The 24662-nt window shown below is 38.7% G+C and overlaps 1 protein-coding gene and 1 pseudogene across 2 annotated transcripts in view; one reads left to right on the top strand and one right to left on the bottom strand.

The window, feature by feature from the left end:
- The window catches only part of PAK1 (p21 (RAC1) activated kinase 1), a 223369-nt gene that overhangs the window by 83887 nt on the left and 114820 nt on the right, over nt 1-24662 (top strand). The window lies entirely within an intron of this gene.
- Nucleotides 20760-21721, bottom strand: LOC118004025 (annotated as a pseudogene).

Below are 24662 nucleotides of genomic sequence, written 5' to 3'. Positions count from 1 at the left end.
ATCTGCCTTCAAACTCCTTTCAGGCAAAACTTACTTCTCATTGGGGCCCCCAGAAACCTGGCAGGATTTTTATGGCACTTGTAACATTTTTTTTTTGTTCCTATTTGGGAAATCCTTTATCAAGTGTATATGAAATCCACCTTGCCTCAACTGGAGACTCTACTTCTCAGAAGGGGTTTGGGGACATGGACCCTGAAGCTTATCCATATCCTTACCTATATGATCTCATGGGTTTATTGGTAAATTTGCTTACTCAGTCATTAGTTTACCCAACATTACTGGATCTGGAGCTACTATGTTTTGGGTCTCCTGCTAGGGCTATGGGCATTCAGAGTCTATTAAGACATTCTGTTTTCAGAGAGCTCAAAGTCTAGTGGGTGAGTAGACATGTAAACAATGAAGGCCTGCCCTAATCTCTGGGGGGACTCCAGTTGTACAAGGAGTAATGTGCAATAATTGAGGCTGCTGGACCTGTTTTACAAGTCTTGTCCAGGCCAAAGTGAGTCTTGTGAGGAAGGTGGTGGCCTGGCTCTCATCCATAAGATAGCACTTGACGGAAAGCTTGTTCAGTTCAATTAAATATACATTTAGTAAGCACACGTTAGGAGGCCATGTAGGCTTGGAGAAACTAGTGCTTTGTGAAAGAAGGGCCCTATGTGTCCAGAGAGATCTTTGTAAAATTATACCTGATCACATCATTTCTCCCTACTTCCCAACTAGTCATTGCCTAAAGATAAAATTTTAAACTCTTTAACATGAATGAGAAGCTCTCGGAGATCAGATTACTGCTTACCTTTGCAGCCTCACTTTCTATAACTCCTCTGCCATACTTTTTCTCATCTCTGCTTTTGCCTGGTGCTATTTTTCTCATTGGAAATGCTGGCTTCCCACCCACTATAAGCCTGTGGAGAAGTGCTTGTTGGACCTCTGGGAAGCAATCCCTAAGTCACTCCTGTTACTTCCATAGAATTGGTTGCTTTTCCATCCTCTGGCTCATGTACATACCAGTCTCAGAGCTCTCTATAGTATTCTATTGCAATTATTTGAGTCCCCCCCCATTAGCCTGTGAATTTCTTTCTTTCTTTTTTTTTTTTTTAAGATTTTGTTTATTTATTTGAGAGAGAGAGAGAGAGCATGAGAAGGGAGAGGGTCAGAGGGAGAAGCAGACTCCCCACTGAGCAGGGAGCCTGATGCGGGACTGGATCCCGGGACTCCAGGATCATGACCTGAGCTGAAGGCAGTCGCTTAACCAACTGAGCCACCCAGGTGCCCTAGCCTGTAAATTTCTTGAAGGCAGGATCTGTTTAATTTTAGTGACTAGCAGAGTTCTTGGCACTGAATATATTTTTGAAATGAATGAATATATAAAGAAGTAAATCAAGACCTATGGGATAGAGGCTTCCTAATCTGTTGGGTTAGAACAGTTAGCTCCAAGTGCCGTCCCTACACCAACAGCATCAACATAATCTGGGAATTTGATAGAATTGCAAATTACTTTTCCCATCCTGGACCTACAGATGAAAAACTGGGGATGGGGCCCCCAAACCTCTGCTTTAACAAGCCCTCCAGGTGATTCTGACACTTGCTAAAGTTTGAAAACCACTGGGTTAAAAGATCTGTTTTTGATAAGACCAGCTCCTTGCCAGCTCCTTCCCACTCTTTCCTTCTGTACTGTTGCTCTCTCCCTCCCTTCTTTTTCTTCTTTAGCACTTACTGCCTGCCATTCCATCCCATCTGTCAGTCATGTATCTTTTGCCACTAGATTGAAAGCTTCCTGAGAGCATTTTGTCTGTTTTGTTTGCTACCTTATTGCCGATGCCTAGAGCAGGGACTGCATATAGCAGGCTCTCAAATATTTGTTGAATGAAAAATATAAGAGGATTTAGTCCTGTTTACAGCCAGCTGTTATACTGGGATTTTATTTAAGAATAGTTCTCAGAATGAAGAGGAACCATAGTCCAATATGCAAATCCAAGTGGATTCTAACATTTTGGGGGATTTGTTTTAGACTGAGCTTTTCTTCTGTTTTACATCTGTCCTTCTCCACCAAAGCCTGTAGTATTTTTCAGCTAGAGTTCTTTTACCTGAAAACTGCTTTTGAAATATCTTAGGCTAGGATTGTTTCTTGGGAATTTGCAACCTGGTTTTGCAGATCTATATAAGTGCCCTAACTTTTGAGTCTTTTGACTTGAAACTGTCTCTTCCGGATCTTCTGTGGTTTTTGTCTTTCTCTAGTGATACTTAAAGCCATACAAGGGCCGCCCCGTTTGACTCCACACAAAGGTTTCTCTTCCTTATAAAGCTCTTAAAATATTTTGTTTCTTTCACTTTCCTATTAGCCCCAAGATACCATATCCAGTTTCTCCTTTCCTAACTTCCCTCTGAGAGATTGGCTTCATTTGTTCATTTATTTATAAACACTTACTGAGTCTTTCTCTACCAAGTGCAAGTCCCCTTGCTGGGACAGGATGTTCAGGTATGCATAGGATGCGGTTCAAGTCCTCAAGGTGTTAAAGATATTACAATATGGTATGATAAGTGCTGTAGTGCTGAAATGATGAAATAGAGGGGTAAAAAAGTGATGTATACTCGTGAAGATGGGACAAATTTGTCTTTCTAATTTTTTTTCTCAGTTAAGGAATAGTTTATCAAATAAGTATCATTTTGATAAGCAGATCTTTAAAAAATTTTAATTAAGAGATCAATGGCTTTGTTGGGGAAAGTGAAAAGAAAAATCAAGATGGAATCAATAGTTGCTAATTTGAGACAATGCTCAATTCCGTTGTGGCTGGTTTTAATGAATTTTTCTCCCCCCCCCCCACTTTTTTTATCTTTCTAAACCATAACCAGAAAGTAGGGGGGAAAAACTTTTATTTTTGTAAAGAGAGAAGCTTAAGGTTTTCAAAAGCATATACTATTTCATAGATGTCATTTTAATTCCTAAGGACTAATGTAATTTGGGGTGGGAGGAATGGTCAGGGAAATTTAATTTCGTCTCTTATTACTGTATGACCTTATGGAAGTATTTTTATCTCTGTTCCTTTTGTCCAACTGTAAGATGGGGATAGTAACAGTTGCTATGACTAGCTTATAAGGTTACAAAGCAACTTAATAAAATACTGAATATAAAGGAAACTTTGGAGAGTGTAATTTGTTAGCAGTTGTTAGGTGGTGGTAAACTTTATTGACACCTGTTATGTACCAGACATTATGTGAGTTGTTTTCTCCAATCTTCAAAATAAGCATTTAAGATGATTACTGGTATCTCTGTTTAATGGATAAGGAGGTTGAGGCTCAAACTGGCAACAAGAACCTGTTCAAGATTTTGCTGAAAGTAAGTGGTAGACCTCCATTCCAGTTCATATTCACCTGATACCAGCAATTATGAGTTACGTTCATTACCCAGGCTGCTTTAATTTTTCTGTGTAGAGGAGACAATACAGGAATGTTTTACACGTATATTGCTGTGAGAGTTAAAATAAATTTTTTTCTTCATTTAGCCTGCTCTCTTTTTTTGTGCACAGAAAGACTGGTGAAGAGAGTTTTACATGCATTTACATTTATCATTCATACAGGGAAAAGAATAACATCTTTCCCTGGTGTTTTTTGTTTAGTCTTCACGACAGCCCCATGAGATAGGTATTTCCATTTTACGAGTTAGGAGACTGGATTATAGAAGTCTTGGTTTGCTCAAAGGCACATCATTAGCAAATGACTAAATATTGGTTTAGAACTACATTTTTGAATCTCAGTGTAGTACTTCACTTTTGCCACTATATCATATTGCCTTTTAAACTATCAAACTAAACTTTGGAGCACTAGAAATGTCCTTTTAGATTGCTTCCTAATCCCTTTAGCCTTTTCCCCCTAAGAAAATTCTGACTGAAGTCCAGAGTTTGAACTACAAAAAAATAATTGCTGGTAAAACTATGTCACATGGTCATGATAATACAGACTCACAAGATAACATTTTACCACTGAAGCTGAGAGATCAGACTTAATCCAGCGTTCTGAGTCACAACTGCCTGAATATTCATTTCCCTTTGCCGTCATAAATTTATTAACATCATGTCATACATTTTTCTACTCTTGTATTAAGCTTTACTTTTCGTAAGTAACTTCCTCCACCATTCTATCCTTCTAGTCTTTGAGATGGGGGAAATGATCTATGTGCTAGGATCCTCCAGATTATCCCCTCTCTAAGAATAGTGTGATAATAATCCTAGAAAGAACCAGAAGCTCATTGATCCCTCATTAATATGATTTTGTTTGGTATTAATTCTCTAAAGTTGATCTAAGTCTTAGTTATAACAAGTCCATTATGTCTTGGCTCTTACTCCATGGTGTCAGGGTGAGGTAATTTGCATGCAGCATTGGTAAGTTCACTCTTGTGTTTGGGACTTTCTTCCTCCACTTTTCTACTTCCAGACCTCTCCAGTGTCCCTTGCAGACTATTTAAGTACCAAGTGAGGCTGGTAAGAACATTTTTTTCCTTTACAGGATCTGCCTTTTGACTCTTTTGGGATGATAAATGACGGTGACAATATGTGTGGGTTCCACCCTCCTCTGCCTGCCTATATCTTCAAGGCCTAGCTTTTCTTATTCTCTCCCTGATTCCCAAGAAGCTGGGATCCATGTCTTTCTCATTTGAACCCTTGTCTGCATGTACTTGGTATGTTGCTGCAATATTACCTGTCACTTTCTAGGGAAGGAGAGAGAGATAGAAGGGAGAGCATTAAATTTGAAGTTAGGCAAAGACCTATTTGGACACTTATTTAAATATCTATTTCTTAGTTTGGAAAATAGAAATAACACCTAACAGAGTTGTGAAGATTCAATTAATAATATATGTGAAAATGAATATTATGCGCCTGAAACTAATAATAACACTGTATGTCAATGATACTGGATTAAAAAATTAATATATGTGAAAATGAATTGTAGGATGTTAAGCTATGTAGATGTTGGGTAGAATTGTTATAATTTAATGACTTCAATTGTAGCAGTGGTTTTGAATTTTGGCTATGCATCTGAACTACTTGTGAAGATGTAAAAAAAAAAAAAAGAAATACTGTTGCCTGGGCTCTAAGGTCTAATCAAAATCTCTTGGAATTTCTATTTTTGAAGGTTTATAGGTGATTTTGATATGCAGCCAAGATTGAGTATTGCTTTATATTATAATATTTTGCATAAAAGTCTTAGGTACCTACCATATGAAAACTAATGTTTTAATTGTCATTTAAGTTTCATTTGCTAAACACATATTAAGCATCAGGCATTGTCAGGGGCTCTGAAGAAATAGATGAATCATATCTGGTCCCTACCCTTAAGCTTATAGTTGAGAAACAGACATGTCCATAGACAATTATACTGAGACAAAAATGACATGTGGAGATACAGGCTCATGCTATGTAAAGACAGAGGAAAGGCATCTACTCCACCTGAAATGAGGGTGGTCTGGCAAGCCTTCTTAATGCAAGTGACAGCTTAAGTTTTGTTCTGAGAGACGAACAGGGGTTAACCAAGCACAGTTGGGGAGGGGTGGGAAGAGAGGAGAGAGGAAGCACCTTCCTGGAAGAGAGCAGCATGAGGGCTGGCAGGCTTGAGAGCATGTTTGGGGAACTCTGAGTATTTTAGTACGCTTAAAGGGTAGGGTACAAGGTGGGGAGTGGTAAGAGCAGAGAGGAAGCAAGGCCTGGATGGTGAAGGGTCTCTAGTGTACAAAATATTTTCACTAATATTGTCTCACTTTATTTTTTCAACAACTCTGTGGATTAGTTAGGACAGGTATTGTTTTAGCTCCATATTACAGAATAGGAAACAGAGGTTAATTGAATTGAGGCTATTCAGCAGCACAGCTATGATTTGAAGCCAGGGCCTTTAGGCTCTTGAGAATACAGAGGAATAAAAGAAAAAAGAAAAAAGAAACAAACCAACAAACCTTTTATTGTGGAAATGTAGCCAATAGTATCATTTCATCTGTTTTTTAATGTTTTTAAGAAATGAGTTGGGGTTGGTGATCTCCCTGTTTCCCAGCCACCTGCTTCCCCCAACGTCATTGTTCACTGGGGAAAAATGAGATCGAGAACAAATCAACATCATCAGCCTCATTACAACTGACCTTTTACCAAGGACTTTCATGGTACCAAGTACTTTACATTTGATTTTTCCCTCTACTCCTCAAAATAATCCTGTAAGAGGTATACTGTTTTATACTCATTTTATAGATGAGGAAATTTAGGAGCAGAAAGATCAAGCTGGGATTTGAAGACTTTTTTATGATTATTACTGTGTGACATTGGCAAATCACTTAACCACTCTGAGCCTCAGTTTTCCTTAGCTGTTTTATAGATGCATTAAATCTGATCCTAACTTCCCCAGCTCAAATATTTTGTGACAGTGATTTTTTACCTTCATGCCTCCTCCTCTCTGCCTTCACCCTTGTTCTGTAATACACTAGGACATAGTCCATCATTAACAATGTTTTAGTATGGAAACAATTCTTAGTGGGCTAGAGGTCAGGGAATGGGTACAGTGGGACCTGATATAGTGGAGGGACTCTTAGTCCCCCTATCACCTGTTAGAGAATTACTATTTTTATAAGATTTTCTTCCATTTAAGATTATTTTCCCATCTGGAGTTATCAGTCCTGAGTCTGAGATTTTTATTTGCTATCAGGATAGATTTTGCTTGATTAGTTTAAGAAGTTATCTATTTATAATCTGCAAAATAAAACAAACCAGGTGAACAAAGGGGAACAATTCATGATGATAGACTTTTGAAAGTCCAATTTCCTGAGCAGCCTAGAGACAATATATATTGAGGCTTTACTATTTTCAAAACACTTTCATATATAATCTCACTTAATTTAATTCTGTCTTTAAGGCATCATATTTTTATAGATGGAGAGAAGTTAAGGGCTTATGCATAAAAACATGGCCACGAGTTTGGAAATTGCAGTCTTTAATGCATATCATCTGTCTCCAAATCTAGTTGGCTCCTGATCACTTGGATGTTTCTTTGACCAGTGGCACTTCCTTCATTTTCCCTTGACTTCTAAAAAATTCCTGGTTCCTTGGGGAATGGTAAAGCTATTTACAACTTGTTCTCTTCCCAAAAATCATGTTGTTTTTTTCTTTCTTTCTTTCTTTTTTTTTTTTAGAGAGAACGCATGTGCGTGCATGAGCAAGTGGGGTGGAGGGTTGGGGTGGGGTGGGGGTAGACCAGAGGGAGAGAGAGAATCTTAAGCAGGCTCCCCGCTCAGCACAGAGCCCCACTTGGGGATCGGGGATCGATATCGCGACCCTGAGATCATGACCTGAGCCAAAATCAAGAGTTGGATGCTTAACTGACTGAGCCACGCAGGTGTCCCCAAAATCATGTTTCTAACTATTGCTGCTTGCCAGAGAATTGTCGGAAGTTGACTGTTTTGTAAAGGTCCCAGGCTAGTTGGGAATGGCAAAATACACATACTTTCATTTGGATACAAACACAGTACGTCTCTACAGTGCATCTGTTTATCAATTCCTTAATTAGTCTACAAATACTTATTGGTTGCTTCCTATGTGCCAATCATTGTGGTACAATTGGGTACAATACAGAAATGATCCTTTTCCTTGCTCTTATAAAGCTTACATTCCAGAGGGGAAGACAAAGAAAAGCATTAAATGTACAAATAAATAGTTGCAGGTTTTGATAAGTCCTACAAAAGAGATAAAGGACTAATGTAGAGAATTTTGGAATGATGAAAGGGAAGGCCGCATTGAGGAGATGATGCTTTTAAACTTAAGATCTGCAAGATAAATAGGTATTAGTCATTCAGAGAATAGGGCGTAGAACATGTCATGCAGAGGGAACATTTTAAATGCACAAAGACTCTGAAAGTAGCTAAAAGTTTGGAGCTATCATGCTCAAGATGGTAACTACTAGACAATATGGCTACTGAACACTTGAAATTTGGCTGGTTCAAATACAGATGTGCTATAAATATAAAATATATACTAGATTTTGAAGGTTTAGTACTGAAAAAAGAATGTAATGCAACTAATTTTTTATGTTTACTATATATCGAAATGTTAACATTTTGGATAAATTGGGTTAATTTATAATTTCACCCGCTTTTTTTTTTTAGCTTTTAAAAACAAAGCTACTAGGAAATTTAAGATTACACATGTGGCTCGTATTAATGGCTCATATTATATTTCTGTTAGACAGCTCTGATTTAGCTCAACATAGGAACTAAAAAAAAAAAAGCCATTATGGCTGGTGCACATGGAACAACAGTGAATGGAACTTGATAAAGTTGGGGTGGTAGGAAGAGTCTTTCAAAATGCTACCCTATGCAGTATCCTGTTTAATTCTGAGAGACTGAGAGGGGATTATTAAATCTGATTTTATAGACAGAGACAATTAGTGCCTGAGGGCCACTCCCACCAGGATCGTGCCAGCATTTAGCTTAGTATCTTGAGTGTAGAATGTTCCCTATCACTGTCAGCTAACACAAGCAAATGAATATTGATGGGTAAACTGACTAAGTGGTTTTGAGACTGCCTCTTGGTATCTATAATATCTAAGTACAACTCTTTGTCAAAGACTGAAATTTTCATCACACAAAAAATCCTTCCTGGGGAAGAATGAAGCGGGGGAAATCGGAGGGGTAGACGAACCATGAGAGACGATGGACTCTGAAAAACAAACTGAGGGTTCTAGAGGGGAGGGGGGTGGGAGGATGGGTTAGCCTGGAGGTGGGTATTGAGGAGGGCACATTCTGCATGGAGCACTGGGTGTTATGCACAAACAATGAATCATGGAACACTTCATCTAAAACTAATGATGTAATGTATGGGGATTAACATAAGAATTAAAAAAAAATCCTTCCTAGGTTGACTCCTCTTGAAACTGTTTCATGGTACACTTCTTTCAACTTTTTTGTATGTTTAAAAATTATAATAAAGTATTAGGAGGGAAGTATGTGCAGCAAACACCCATATACTCATTATTTAGATTTTGTAATGTTTTGCTGTATTTTAATATCTATCCATCCCTTAATCCATTCATCAATCCATCTTATTTTGAATCCATTCCAAATAAGTTGCAGACCCCAGTGCACTTCACTCTTAAACACTTCAGCATTTGTATCATTATTTATTTACATTGAACCATACTTTTACCCATTACACTATGGCATTATTTGAGTAATCTCTATCTGCCCTATCAGACCGTAAGCTCTAGAGAATTATTTCTCTTTAAGGCATGGCATCCTAAAGAGAATGAATTTTAATATAGTACCCTTTTCCTTAAAATAAAAATTATCTTTTTCTGCTCACCATTATATTCACAGTTCCTAGCATATAGTAGACACTCAATAAATATGTTTTGTTTGAAAGAATGAAAGTGGAGCCAGCATCAAACTGAGGTCCATATGACTTCTTTACTGAGAGCATTTGGTTTTTCTCAAGTTCATAAAGAATCCTTTCAGTGCCTGGTGTTGGGAGAGGGAAGGAGAGAAGAAACCTTAGTGTGCTAAATATTTAGCTACCCAGTACAAATAACTGATCTGAGTCAAAGTTGGATGCATGCCCTGATGCTAGCTAGCTAGCTAGTTAAGGTTGTGGGAAATTCTTAAGCTGATCAAGTTGATCACTGGCTTCTTTGCCATTCTGGGTCTTTCTTCATTTTATTTGATTTGAAGAATTCTATGTTACTGAAAAATGGCATTAGATTGAGGCCCTTGTAGGCATATTTACCTTCCAGAGGGTCCATTCTTTTTATAATATCCAAGACAACATTTCCAAAATTGGTGGTTTCCTTTTAGATTATTAGGAGTTTCTTTGAAGTGCTACATAATTTTAATAAGGCTTAACAATAATGTTACTAACTTTCTTCCATTAAAAATAACAGAGCTCTGTTTCACAGACTATTTCATAACACTATTCATAAATTTAAAATTCAGCCAGGATTCCATTACTCTAATGAATAAACACTTGTTTTTTTTTCTTACATATAAACATACATGTTTACATAGTTGTAATCACAATGTAGACCTAAATTTGTTGTTTGCCTTTTTTTGACTTATAAGTATTTCCCCATGTTATTTCTTTGTGCTCATTATAAAATTTTGGATGATATTCCATAATTTGCCTAAAACCATTGTTATCAGTCAGTGTTCTATTAGAGAAACAGAAATAGTAGAATTCTTCGTTTGTGGGAAACCTCAGTTTTGCTCTTGAGGTCATTCAGCCTGATTGGATGAAGCCTACCATTAGTAGGAAGAATTATCCCCTTCATTTAATGTCAGTTGACTTGTAAATGTTTAATACATCTACAAAATACCTTCACAGAAGTACCTAGATTATTACCTAGATTTAATTAGGTAACTGGGCACTGTAGCCTAGCCAAGTTGTCACATAAAACTAGCCATCACAATCATTTGGGTTTTCTTTTCCTGTTATAAATCATACTGTAATTTTGTCTATAACACTACATATAGCTTTTTCCTTTAAAAGATTTTTTTTTTTAAAGAATAAATTCCCCTATGTAGGATTACTGGGTCAAGGGATATAAAGACCAAATGGGTGCTTGACAGGATTTAATATCTGCAAACAGAAAATACCACTACAGTCTTTTTTGTTTTTTTTTTTTAAAGATTTTATTTATTTATTTGAGAGAGAGAGAATGAGAGACAGAGAGCATGAGAGGGAGGAGGGTCAGAGGGAGAAGCAGACTCCCCGCTGAGCAGGGAGCCCGATGCGGGACTCGATCCCGGGACTCCAGGATCATGACCTGAGCCGAAGGCAATCGCTTAACCAACTGAGCCACCCAGGCGCCCTACCACTACAGTCTTTCTTTTAATGATTTCTTCAGGAATTAATCTATTCAATTGACTTATTTTCTATTTCCAAAAACCTGGTTTTTTCCCCCTGTGTTTTTGGCTCTGGAATTCAGGGTTATCTTCAATTCTCCCTTCAATCTCCACCTGTCATACTTTCCTCTGGGTTTCTTCTCACCCCCCACCCCCAAACTCCCTACCCTACTTTGCTTCCCATATCACAGATAAAATAGAAGCTTCATATTCCTACTACTGAATCTAAGAATCTACTTGGATTTGCACCCATTTTTGCCTTTGCCGGTTTCTCTTCCAAGGAAAAGCCTGCTCCTTCACATGCTTTTAGATTACTTCCCATGGTCCCATCTTAGAAACTTCACTTCACTGCCTCTTTACATTTTACTTTCTATTGAGTTATCATAAGCAGCATTCAAGTGTTCTATTTAAATGACAACAATTTTCCCCTTCCCTACCAAACAAAAGCCCTCCTGAGATCCTGTGTCAGCCTCCCGCTAAAACCCTGTCTTTGCTCTCATTCAAAGTCACTCTTCCTTAAATAGCTGTTTACAAGTTCTGCTTCCAGTTTCTTACCTCCTATTTACCTGAAAGCTTACTCCAGTCTGCTTCTACCCTTACCACCTCATCACAACCACTCTTACTAAGGCCTACAATGACCTCCGTGGTGCCAAATCTACTTAAAAAAAAAAAAGCAACCTGGGCGCCTGGGTGGCTCAGTCGGTTGAGCGACTGCCTTCGGCTCAGGTCATGATCCCAGGGTCCTGGGATCGAGTCCCACATCGGGCTCCCTGCTCCGCGGGGAGCCTGCTTCTCCCTCTCCCACTCCCCCTGCTTGTGTTCCCTCTCTCGCTGTGTCTCTCTCTGTCAAATAAATAAAATCTTAAAAAAAAAAAAAAGCAACCAAAAACCAATACTCAGTAATCCGTTGATGTCATAAAAATATTCAGTTGTGATTCAAATGTCATACTTTTTCTCTTCTTTAACAGTTTGAAGCAGAATCCAGATAAGGACTACACAGAGAGTTTGGTTGATAGGTCTTTTCTGTTTCTTTTAATCTCTAAAGTTCCTCTCAATCTCTTTCTCCTCCCTTTCAGTTCATTTGTTGAAGAGACCACATTGTTTTGTAGTTTCCCACTGTCTGGATTTTGCATCTCCCTTTTATAGTTTAACAAGTTCCTCGGTCCTGTATATTACATGTAAATTAGTATCTAGAGGCTAATTCAGATTCAGGTTTTTCTTTTCTTTGTTTTTTTGTTTGTTTTACATGACCACTTTCTAGGTATCAGTGTGTTCTTTCATCAGGGGCTCTTAATGCCTGGATGTCTTTCATTTTGTTATGTTAGCAGCCATGGTATTTCCTTTTCATTCTCATAGTACTGGATCTCTCTATTTACCTTTTTGGTTACTCTCTTTTTAAAATATTCTTTTGCCTTCTGTCATATTACTTTCTTCATTTGCCTCCCTCTGATCATTCTTCAGTTAATTTTGTGTCCTTTTTCTATCTTGATTTTATTTAGTTTATTTTTTAATGTTGGAATTCCTTAAGGGTGAGATCCTCTCTTATGCCAGACTCTTTCTACTTGATCTCATTCATTATCCTGCCTTTGAATACCATATATATGCTGGCAACTCCTATATTTTTCCAGATATCCCTGGCCTAAACCTCTCCTCTTAACTCTAGACCCATATATCCACTTACCCACTTGATATTTCCACTTTGAGGTCTTACATTTCCTACTTAATGTGCTCTAAAACTGCATTCTTGATCTTTTCCCACAAACTTAGTCCTCCCTCACTTACCCCTGTCTTAGTGGCATCTTTGTTTCCCTAGTAGCTCAAATCACAAATTTAAGATTCACCCCTGATACCTCCTTCTCTCCTATCCTTCACGTGTACTCCACCCCCAATCTTATCAATTTTATTTCTGATGTATTTCTTGAATCCATCTACCTCTCTCCATGTCTGTTGTCACCTCTCTAATCCACGCTACCACTATCTCTAACCTAGACTACTATAGTCATCTTTTAAATGAACTCTTTGCTTAAAACCTGTAAAGGCTTTTTGTTTTATTTAGGAGAAAATATAAAATCTTAAATTAGATTTGTAAGGTTCTGAGAGACCCGGTCCTTGTTTTTGTTTCTCTAACTTCATCTTGTGCCACTGTCCACGGCACTGGCTGTGCTTCAGAGTGATTGGCATTTTTTTTTTTCCTGTTCTGCAAAGTTTGAGAAAATCTTTCTTGCCTCAAGGTCTTCATTATCTGTTCTCCCCTTGTATGTTTTTCCCCAATTCTGGCTTCTTCACAAGTCTGGTTTCTCTCTCCCCCCTTTTCGTTTCTTTTAGAAAACAAGTGTGAGCCAGGACCTGTCTAATCTAAAGAAGACCCTCCCCCCCATTATCCTCTCACAGTACTTTGTTATTTTCTGTAATGGCATTTGTAATGATCTGTAATTCTATACTTACTTGACTGTTTGTTGTATGTCTAGACTTCCAGTTTCATGGAATCAAAGATTGCATCTCTTTTGTCCACCACTGTACCTCAACACCTAGCACAGTGTGTGGAACATAGTGTTGTAAATATTTGCTGAATGAATGTGCTCACACTATCAAGGATTATTAAGCCTTGGCAGTTTTATCTCTGCAATTTTTTTTCAAATTTGTTTTTATTTTTCTGTCTCCTCTGCTTGGTTTAGACCATAATCATCTTTTCTCTAGGCTTTTAACTACCTCATTACTAGTGTCCTGGTCACCAGTCTTTCTGCCTTCTTATTCATTCATTATTCTGCCTGGAATAATGTTTCTGATCCTGTTACTGTTCTGCTCAAAAGTAATCACTGTGTCCCCATTACTTGTAAGATAATGTGTAAAACTGAGTTTTTCAGGAAACTTTATAATTTGACCCCACCGACTTTTTCATCCTTATTTCTCCCTACCCTACTCCATCTCTCTAAAAAGACTTTAAGTTTCATTCACTTTCATATGTTATATCATTCTATTTCCTCAGCCTAGAATATCTTTTCCCTCTCTGCTATTAAAACTCTTCATTCTTCAAGATCAGCTTGGATGCCATGTCTTCCATGGAGTCTTCCAGGCCTCATCTACCCACGCATGATTACAGATTCCTTGAGGGTATGCTGCACATTGAATGTTTATGTCTTTCCCAAATTTATATGTTAAATCTCAATGCCCAATGTGATGATTGGGGATGTGGGGTCTCTAGGAGGTGATTAGGTCATGAGGATGGGACCCTCATGAATGGGATTAGTGTTCTCATAAAAGAGACCACAGAGAGCTCCCTTGCCCCTTTTGCTATGCAAGGGCACAGTGAGAAGGCAGCATGGATGAGCCAGGAAGAGAGTTCTCACCAGACACTGAATTTTCTGGTGCTTTGATCTTGAACTGCCTAGCCTCCAGAACTGTAAGAAACAAATTTCTGTTTTTTGTAAGCCACCCAGTCTAGGGTATTCTGTTATAGCAGCCTGAATGGACTAAAGCAGGGTAGTACTTTTTTTCATTCCTTACTATGTACTCAGCATCTTGAGCAGTGTGTGGCATGTAGTAGGCTGTCAATTAATCCTTGTTGAATGATTTTTTTTTTTTTTTAAGATTTTATTTATTTGACAGAGGGAGACACGGCAAAAGACGAAACACAAGCAGGAGGAGTGGGAGAGGGAGAAGCAGGCTTCCCGTCGAGCAGGGAGCCCGATGAGGGGCTTGATCCCAGAACCCTGGGATCATGACCTGAGCCGAAGGCAGATGCTTAATGACTGAGCCACCGTGGCGCCCCCTTGTTGAATGATTGAACGACAATTTTACTTATCTACTCAACTATTTATTAAGCTTTTTTGAATGTCCGTAGCATTCTTTGTGTCCTTTGCACTATAATTAGAAGTTCATTTGTTATCCATAGGAACTGATCACTTATAAAATTAATCCCCACTCAAGCATCCCTCTTTGCTCTCTGTTGGACTCTGTCCTCTTCACCTCTCTTTCTCAGTAAGTGCCTTTCTAAATGGTAGGATAATTAACAAATAGATTCTAAAATGGAAACTGACCCCAAAAAAGAAAAAAACCACAATTCCGCAAAGCATGAAGACTTTTATGAATTTGAAATAAGGCAATATTGGAGAATGGCTTGAATCACACACAAAAAAATCATTGACAAATGAGGATTAGGTAGAGTTAGACCAGTTTAAAATTGAAGGGGAAATTAACACGAATAATGACATAATAGGAGATTCAGAGGACAATGATTTGAGTAACAAAGGATTAAAAGAGACCTTTGGGAAAGATTGGTGAAGCTCTTGAATATTTTTACAAAATTGATCCTCTTATCAACATGTTTTGAAAGCCAAATGTGAAGTGACAGATGTTCTTTGGTTTAAGAATTACCTTATAGGCAATTACAACTTAATTTTTTTTTAAATATTAAGAATTAGAAAAATTTGTTTTACATTTATCTTGATAAATTAAAGGCCCAATCAATTTTTTAAAAGATTTTATTTATTTATTTGACAGAGAGAGACACAGCGAGAGAGGGAACACAAGCAGGGGGGTGGAGAGGGAGAAGTAGGCTTCCCGCTGAGTAGGGATCCTGATGCAGGACTCGATCCCAGTACCCTGGGATCATGACCTGAGCCACGAAGGCAGGCGCTTAACGACTGAGCCACCCAGGTGCCCCAAGTCCCAATCAATTTTTAAAAAAAAATTTACTAGGAAATTTTGATCTCTCATCAGTTAACTTAAATGGCATTTTTTGATATCACTTATACTCAGTAAGAATCCCACTGTATGTACTTGTTTCTCCATTAGATTTAGTTCCCCAAGGTTGCGGATTGTGCTTTATTCATTATATTCCTATGGTGCCTAGCTCAGAGTCTGGTACTTAAGAGATACCTCATAAATGCATAGGGGATAGGAAGAAGTAAATAATAATTGAAGGGTTTGGAAAAGCTCTTTGAAAAGGTACTGTTTGGTGCAGAGTGTGTATGGTAGGTGAGTGAATAGGGTTTGACTGTTACACTTTGTTAGGTCCCAAAGGAAAACCTCTCATTTCTTTTGCCGGCTCTTGCCTGGTGTGTACTTTAATATTCACAGTCTGTTCTCTGCCTCAATAGCTCTTGTTCTCATTGTAATTCTTCCTGGAGATTGAGATGGAAATGAGGAAGGCTTTGGGCTGCTGCCTCAGCATCCACATTCATGAGAACTTAGAAATGCAGAGGGACCAAATGCCAGGCCTGACCTAGACGGATCCAGGTCAGCCAATCATTGCTTTCCTGCCTCTCCCTTTGTTCTCTGTGCCTCCAGTCTCCTATCTGCTGGAGGTGCTACAGCTGTTTATACCAATTAATATAATGCTAATGTGACCCTTAATAAAAAGTGTGGAAGCACACGGTCCCAGCTGGTGAATAAGAACCAGATAGGGTCAACCTTCAAAGTACCTTTTCTCTAACAACAGTTGGACTAGGCACCTGAATACCTTTTCGCATTATTTTTGAAATGATGGAAACAAGCTGGAAGTGATCATAGTTTAGGGAATGTAATCCCTCATTTTATGGGATAAGGAAAAAAAAAACAACAACCCAGAGATGATAAAGCTCATGCCAAATTAATAATTCCTGGCCTCCCATTTTAGTAAAGATCTGTCTCATGTAAATGTAATGTTGTCCCTTCTCTATTTTATGCAACATTTAAAACCCCTGCTACTGACCTGACTTTGAATCTTGTAGCCCTGTCTTTTCCTGACTGTGATCCGGGGAGAGTTGCTTAACCTCTGTAGTTTTAGCTTCCTTATCCTTAAAATGGTACTAATAACAGTACCTGCTTCACAGGTTTGTTACTGGGATTACATGAGGCAATAATCGTAAAGCACTTAGCAGATTCGGGCACATAACAAGTGTTCAGCAACTGTTGCCTAATTATTATTATTACAGCATAAGGAAGCTAAAACGAGCCTAATGACCAGTGCTTTAATTTACAGCTCTGTCCTTGAAACCTTTGTTCCTATTTCTCCTTCAGCTAGAATCTGAACCTTGTGAAAGCAAGGATTTTGTCTGCTTGCTTCCCTGTATTCTCAGCACCTAGAGTAGTTTTTAGTAGTAGTTGCTTAGTAAATATTTAGTGAATTAATGAATTCTCTTAGAGAAAATCTCCTCTGAAAAACACCTACTTTTAGTTTTATTTATTTTTTTTAATTTAAATATTTTATTTATTTGACAGAGAGAGAACACGTACAAGCAGGGGGAACGGGAGAGGGAGAAGCAGGCTCCCCACTGAGCAGGGGGCCCGATGTGGGACTCATCCCAGGACCCTGGGATTGTGACCTGAGCTGAAGGCAGATGCTTAACCGACTGAGCCACCCAGGCGCCCCAAAATACCTACTTTTAGATACTCCAAAGACTTGAATCTTTTTTTCTTTGTAGTTGTTTATATGAATTGCACTTGTCTTTATATTATTTGTATTGTGTCCTTGATCTTTTTAGTTATCTTTGTTTCTACATTATAAATCTTCATGGGTAGGAGACTGTGATCTCACTATGGGAATTTCCTTGTGGCTCCTAGTATAGCTTTTTTTTATAGACAGTTATTAAGGCTTAGTAATTCCTGACAACTGACTCTGAAAATCACTCGTATTCAGTACTAATTTATTGAGCAAACACCAGTATATGCTGTGGCATCATTTCCAACTCCAAGAAGTTGTGAATTCATAGGGTAAGGCGTTGGTGGCAAGAGGCACTTTAATGCCCTTGTGAATGTTCTTTACACATGAAATACCCTCTCCTTCCTCCTTGCCCCTTCTCTGCCAGATGTCACACTGCTCTTTCTTTAGGGCTTAGTCTCCTCTGTCATGTCTATTTACTTCCTTTCTTTTGTGATTAATTCCTTTGTATGTAAATCTCTTTATGGAAGAAGTGGATAGCTTTTGCAAATGGGATGATTTTGAGGGAAGACATTGCGGACTGAGGAAAGAGTTGCTGCAAAGACAAGGAAGGAAAGGGTCAGCTGTTAGAGAACATAATAGTAAATAATAAATGTTATCTTTAGTGTAGGGCAGTTTATTGGTCAGGTTTCTTATTAACTGGGGCAAGTAACAGAATCCACTCTAGCAGGTTCAAGGAAAAATGCTTTATTAGAGGGTGCCAGAGAGATTAAAGAGCCTTTGGGAAAGTAGAAGAAAAGGACCCAGGCTGAGTTTCCAGGAAAAAATCCTCAAACTGCACTGGAGAACTGAGCTGTCAAGGATGCCACTGTCTTTGCCATAGTCTCGAAGCTGCAGAATCAGGAAGCTGTTGCCACAACTGCTAGATCTAGAACCGTGCTGCCTCTGTGCAGTTTGCTCCAAGAGGGATGTCCTGTGTCCAGTCTTTCCACTTATCTAATTTCATTCCAAGTCAGTAGTGTGAGAGCATCTGATTAGCGAAACCTAAATCACGCTTAGAAGGGAGTCTGAGAAATGTGTGTATGTATATATATTCTCCAAGCTGGCTTTCATCATGGTGGCTGATAGGAACAGTCGAGGAGGTAAGTTTGTTTTGCTAACCAATGGATGAGAGAGATACATAGAGACAGAGAGGAAGGGGAAGGGGAGGGAGGGAGATAGGGAGAGAGGCAGAGAAAGAGAGATGGACACTGACTTCATCTCCCAAAATGGGGAAAAAAATTCTTTAGTCCAGTTGGATCAACTTAGGCACTTGCCCATCCCTGAACTATGAGAGTTTCAGAGACTACCAGAAACTAATTGGTTAAGCCTGAGTTCTTGAACTAATGACTGTCAAAGAGAATGGTTTGAATACTATGGTTTAAATGTAGAATCAAGACCTACCTCTGGCTGGGATGCCTGGGTGGCTCAGTTGTTTAAGTGCCTGCCTTTGGCTCAGGTCATAATCCCCAGGTCCAGGGATCTAGAGTCCCACATTGGGCTCCTTGCTCAGTGGAGAGCCTGCTTCTCTCTCTGCCTGCCGCTCCCTCTGCTTGTATTCTTTCTCTTCCTCTCTCCCTCTGACAAATAAATAAATAAATAAAATCTGAAAAAAAACCAAAACAACAAACAAACAAACAAAAAACTACCTCTGGAGCTAGGTTTAGGGTCAGCATTACCTTAGTTAGGATAGTGGTTTCCAAAGTGTAGTCACTTGGGAACTTGTTGAAAATGCAGATTCTCAGGGCGTACCAGACCCACTGAATCAAAAACTCTGGGCATGGGGCCTAGGAATCTGTTTTTTTATAAGCACTTCAGGTAATCATGACTCTGACAACATGCTAAAATTTGAGAAATGCCTTAGTAACATAAGCTGCTGAAGGATGAATACTGGATAAGAATCAGGGCTCTATTAGGAAGGAGGAAGAAGAAAATGAATGCTAGGTAGGCAGCCAATAGCATCCATTTAAAAATTGTAAAGGTGGGTAGTGGTCTGTAAATGAGGAATCATGAATGTCTACCTCACAAGGTTGTTGTGAGATATAAAACCAGGTAATGTATGCATAAGGGAACTGTGCAAGTGAAGGAGATAGATTATAATAGGGATGAGGTAGATAGTACATTGAACTTGGAGTCACAGATTGGGTTCTTATCCAGGTCTCTATACTTCTTTAAGCTTCAAACTCCTCTTCTGTAAAATAAGAAGTATAATTACTAAAGTGTTGAAAGAGTTAAATGAACGAATGTATGTGGAGGTTCATTATTTAGCAAATTAATAAATAAATATTTACTGAAAATGCTTGGCCAAAATAATACAAACTTTATTCTGAGGACAAGGGGAAGTGTGCTCCCTTAGGACTGTCTTTCTTCCTAAGAATTCCCTGGTTCTTAGTAATTGTTTCGGGTCTCAGGTGCTTGATCATATTTAGATAAGCTCTGATTTAATTTCATGAGCAATGGTTTCTGCCTCTGCAGTCTTTTCTTTTCATGTGAATTGTTTACTTCAGCTGTCGCAGATATAGAGATTTCTTTTTGCTCTTACAACTAATATGTACTCAGGGTGATGTGACCATATATATTTTACGTTCTGCCTTGGCAGAATAACTGATTCCTTTTTATTTTATTCTGTGAGGTCATTTTATTTGTAACACTATGGTCTCTTCCTACTACTTTTTGTTTTTTTACATATGTCACATTTTCTAAATATAGGATTTTTATAAATTTCTAATAGGTTACAGTGGGAAAGGTGTTTAGGATTGATTTGGACTCTCTCCTTTACTTTATATAAGAAACTAAGACAGGGAAGTGATTTGTCCAGTCCTGTATCCTGCTTCTTGCCCTTTTCTTATTTCCTGGCATGGAAGAACTTATATATGGGGTTAAATTTCATTTTTTCCCCTATGTATTAGTCAAAAGTCTCTTGTAAATTGTTTATATCTAATGGGATTTAGTTAAAGTCATAAGCCTGGTCTGTTGAAAATGAAACAGAGCTGATGTCCCAACCTAGGAAAAAAGATTACCTAGTGAGTAGAAGTGTTGTGGATCCAGCAGTGGAAAGAAGGGCCCACCATGGACATTGCTCTTCACTTCTAGACATACTTGGCATGCTATTAGATTTGCTAGTTATTGGGTGTACCAATGCTGCATTATTAGGTGGCTTGTGGTCTTTTCTATGTTTATATCTAGAGTGTTTGAGGAAGGAAGGAATGAAATCAAATGAACAATGTTTACTCTGGTTGCTGAGCACTTCTCACCTTATCTATACTACAAATAACGTTTAATGTTTGTTTCTTTTAGAAAGTTACTACTGGGTGGCAAGGAAATCAGAGAAACTTCTCATAGACTTGTTGGTACTAATTAAAACCTAGATTGCCTGCTGAAGGGCAACCTGAGGGTTATCCAATTCAACACCTTTATTTTATGAATGAGAAAATGGAGCTGAGAGAAGAAAAGTAACTCACTTAATATTTTAAAAAACTTTTTTTTCTGGCTACAGATTTATTCAACACAAAACAATCTTTTCCAACTTTCCTGAGGTGACTGACCCCATCCACGACCAAATCCACCTCAAACTGGAATTCAGTTGCTGACCCAGCCCCAGCCTCAACTTTCTTGTCAGCACCAAGGGACACAGCACTTTGTCTGTAGGTGTCTCTTGTCAGCTTCCCCTGTGTGAGTCTTGCAGGTGGCTCTCCCTTCAGACCTTTGGACTGTGGCCTTTCAGTCTCAGGACTGCTGTGGTGCAGAGTGGCAGGCACAATCTCAGGGGGCAGGTGGAGGTAATCACAGAGATACTGGATACCCTTGTTGGTAAGGTTCCAGTAGAAATGTCTCTAGGCAATGTATTCCTTTATGTAGCCTCATGATTTGAGAGACTGCATGGCCTTGACAATATGAAGATGGGGTACATGCTTGTCTGCCAGCTCAGGGTGTTAGGCATGTGGACATCCTTTTTGACCACCATCACTCCCTCCTTGAAAAGGAGTTCGTAAGTGACAGTAGGGTTTTTTTTGGTCATCAACATCTCAGCAGCTGCTACATACGGGGCTGGGGCTGGAAAGGAAAGCAACTCACTCAATGTTATACAGTAAGTTATAGAGTCAGGACCACATCTCAGCACATCGGACTCTCTGTTAAGTACATTTCCACCACACACCTCTGCAGGACACAGTGTAGGAGGAAATGTGGAGTAGTAGAAAAGATCTGGGTATGAACCATGGCTCTGCCATTTACTGACTTGTTCCTGAGAAAGTAGTATCACTTCCTCAAGTATGAGCTTCCTCATTTGTAAAATGGGATAATACTGATATTTCTTTTACCTGCCTTACAGGGTTATCATTAGGATAAAATGTGAGATGCAGTGGGAAAAAGGAAGATTAAAGTGAACATGGCCAATTCACCTATGGATTTCAGCTTTATCACCTATTTTTTTTTTAAAGATTTTATTTATTTATTTATTTGAGAGAGAGAATGAGATAGAGAATGAGAGCACAAGGGGGAGCGGGAGAGGGAGAAGCAGACTCCCCGCTGAGCAGGGGAGCCCGACGCGGGACTCGATCCCAGGACTCCAGGATCATGACCTGAGCTGAAGGCAGTTGCTTAACCAACTGAGCCACCCAGGCGCCCGCTTTATCACCTATTGACTGTGTGATTTTTGGGCAAGTCACTTAGTTTCTGTGAACACAGCTTTTCCTTTGTAAAATTGGGACAATACTAACTCCCTTGCAGAGAGCTGTTTTGAGGACATTAGTGTATGTGAAGCATTCAAAATGGTGCCTCGTACATAATAGGTATTCAGTATGTGAGATCCTCTCAGAAGACTTAGTTCTATCTTTTTAGAACTGTTCCTCTAAAGACTTAAAGTAGATATAGCAGAACTCATTCTTCTGTGGCTTTAAGACTATTTTGTAAAGTTTGATTCAGAGGCTGTAGGTGGGATGGGTAAGGTATGAGCTTTACAGTTAGTCAGGTTTCTGTTCTAAATGCTAGTGGCCCATGGTTAGGCTCTTTCTTCTGTCCAGTGAAGGGCCTGTAGAGATGGCAGGCATTAAATGTGATGAATTGATTGAAGAAAAGGTAGAGGAAATTTGGTGGCTGGGAAACTCAGAAGGGAGAATGGAAATGGGAAAAGTAATGCTACTTTTCATCACCACTGACTGCAGGCCACTGAATATCTGTCAGAACGTTTGTGGTGAAACCTTTTCTCATAGTGATCTCAGTCTCTGAGATAAATGTCTCAAAGTGTTGGGACCATGTCTAAGTCCTCTGTTGCCCCAAACACCTGACCTACAGTAGATATGTAATGTATTTTTATTGAAAGAATGACTACCTGAAATGGAGAAGTACTGTGGCCCATAGAGGTCCATAAATACCTGGTGGCCCCTAATATCTTATCCAAGCTCCACTTTGCTGAGATATTTATATTTATATTTAATCAGGCTTTTATAGTCTTTAACCTGATGGATTTGTGAAATTTTGGGTCTTGGGTTTTTTAAGCTTTGCTCTACTGCCAGCTTCCCTTTACTGCCTTGGTCAGGCCAGACGACTATTTCCTTCATTCCTAGTCATTGTGTGGCACCTGCTGGGTTCGTCTTTCTGGTTTTTAATCCTGGGATGGGGTTGGTGGTTCTAATACACAAGAGCTAGAGAACATAAAATCTGCATGGTCAGGCAAACAGCATTTCCTCAGAAGTTCCAGGATTATGGGACAACTATGGGAAATGCTAATAGGTTCCCTCCTTCTTCCTCCCCCAAAAGAATACTCTCATATAAGCCATTAATTCAGTAAATACATACTAATCATGTATACTACAGATCAGACATTCTTCTGGGTGCTTTGAATACATTATTTCACCAAATGCTTAGTAATCCTTTGAATTAGGCTGATGCCCTCAATTTCACAGATAAGGAATATAGAGTTTAGATAAAGGAAATGACTTGCTTTACCTAGTAAAGGGTAGACTTAGGATTTGAATCCAGGTCTTTATGACTCAAAGATAATCACTGATTGCCATATCTTCTACCTTACTAGAATGGGAACTCCTTGAAGGTAGAGGTCTTGTCTGATTCAAATCTGTGTATTCCTATTGCAAAGGAAAAAATAGAAAATTTTTTTTACATTTTTTGAAGTTTTTATTTAAAGTTCAGTTAACATACAGTGTAACATTAATTTCAGGTGTGCAGTATAGTGATTCAACAGTTCCATACATCACCTGGTGCTCATCCCAGCAAGTGCACTCCTCCATTAATGAAGTAACACATAATTGATGCCTGTGTTGTTCTGCAGCCCTATGACTCCTCTCTCTTTAAGCCCCATGCCTACTTTCCTCTAAAGTCAGTTACCTGCTTTAGTTTAGTTTTCTTTTTTAGGCTGTTTTTGTGTGGGCTAGCGTTCCCTTTTAAAGTTGAATTGAATTGTGTAAAGCCTCAGGAAGTGGCTGAAATACCTTCCTCAAACCTGGTTGCATCAAAAGACCATCAAGTCAAGTCCTGTCCTCAAAGAGGAAGAGAAAGCCTGGACTCCTTAACCAGTAGATAAGAATTGTCTTCTTTGAGTTCTCTGGGCTAATTTCACCACTTAAAGAAGGGATATTTCCTTTTAAATTCCAAACACTCCACTCTGTATGTGATTAATATCCCTGGGCCATTTTTATGTCACTCTTTAATTTCCATCTACCTTTGTAAGTCTGACCCTTGGGTCATACAAAGTAAATTCAAGCTCTTCTCCATATTACAATCCTTTATAATCACAGTGGTGATTTTGTTTCTTTTCTTTTTTAGTAAATATTTTCTTCATGAGTTTCTAAGATGACTACCTCTCCTTGCTTCTCATACCACTTTTCTCTCCACAAAAAATTCCTATGGGTAGGCTCTTACACTAATTTTCTCATTCTGTATAACTCATTCACTTCTCTCAAGTTTTTTCACTGTTGCTTAGGTAAGCCATATATACCTCTTTCATTGTCTCCCTAAGTTGTTTCTCATAGTTTCTTTTGTGTAACATGTTTTTCTTTGCTTGCTGTACTTCTGCTCAACAACCTTCAAGGCCCAGTTAAAATATGTCTCTGATACCTTCCCTGACACTCTCCTTCTGTTCCAGACAGAATATCCTTTTTTTCAGTGTTTATGTAATACTTTATTCCAATAGCTATGGCAGCATTTATTGTATTGTACTTTTTTGTACTGTATTGTATTGTAATTTTACTTGTTCATCTATCCTTCCTCTCCCTAAACACTTCCTCAGTTAGCCCTTCCAATGTTGAAAGTACCTGTCATATACGAGGTGGTCAACAAAAAAGGCAACTAACATTTGTTCAGTGCCCTACTGCTGTGCAAGTAGCCATATACTCTCACTTAGTCCTTACAACAGGTCTCTCATGTAGTATTAGGCCCATTTTACAG

This window comes from Mirounga leonina, unplaced genomic scaffold, assembly GCF_011800145.1.
Source record: "Mirounga leonina isolate KUSES-001 unplaced genomic scaffold, KU_Mleo_1.0 Mir_92, whole genome shotgun sequence".
NCBI lineage: Eukaryota > Metazoa > Chordata > Mammalia > Carnivora > Phocidae > Mirounga > Mirounga leonina.
Note: the sequence above shows the minus strand (reverse complement) of the source record. Positions and strands in the feature narration are given on the sequence as shown.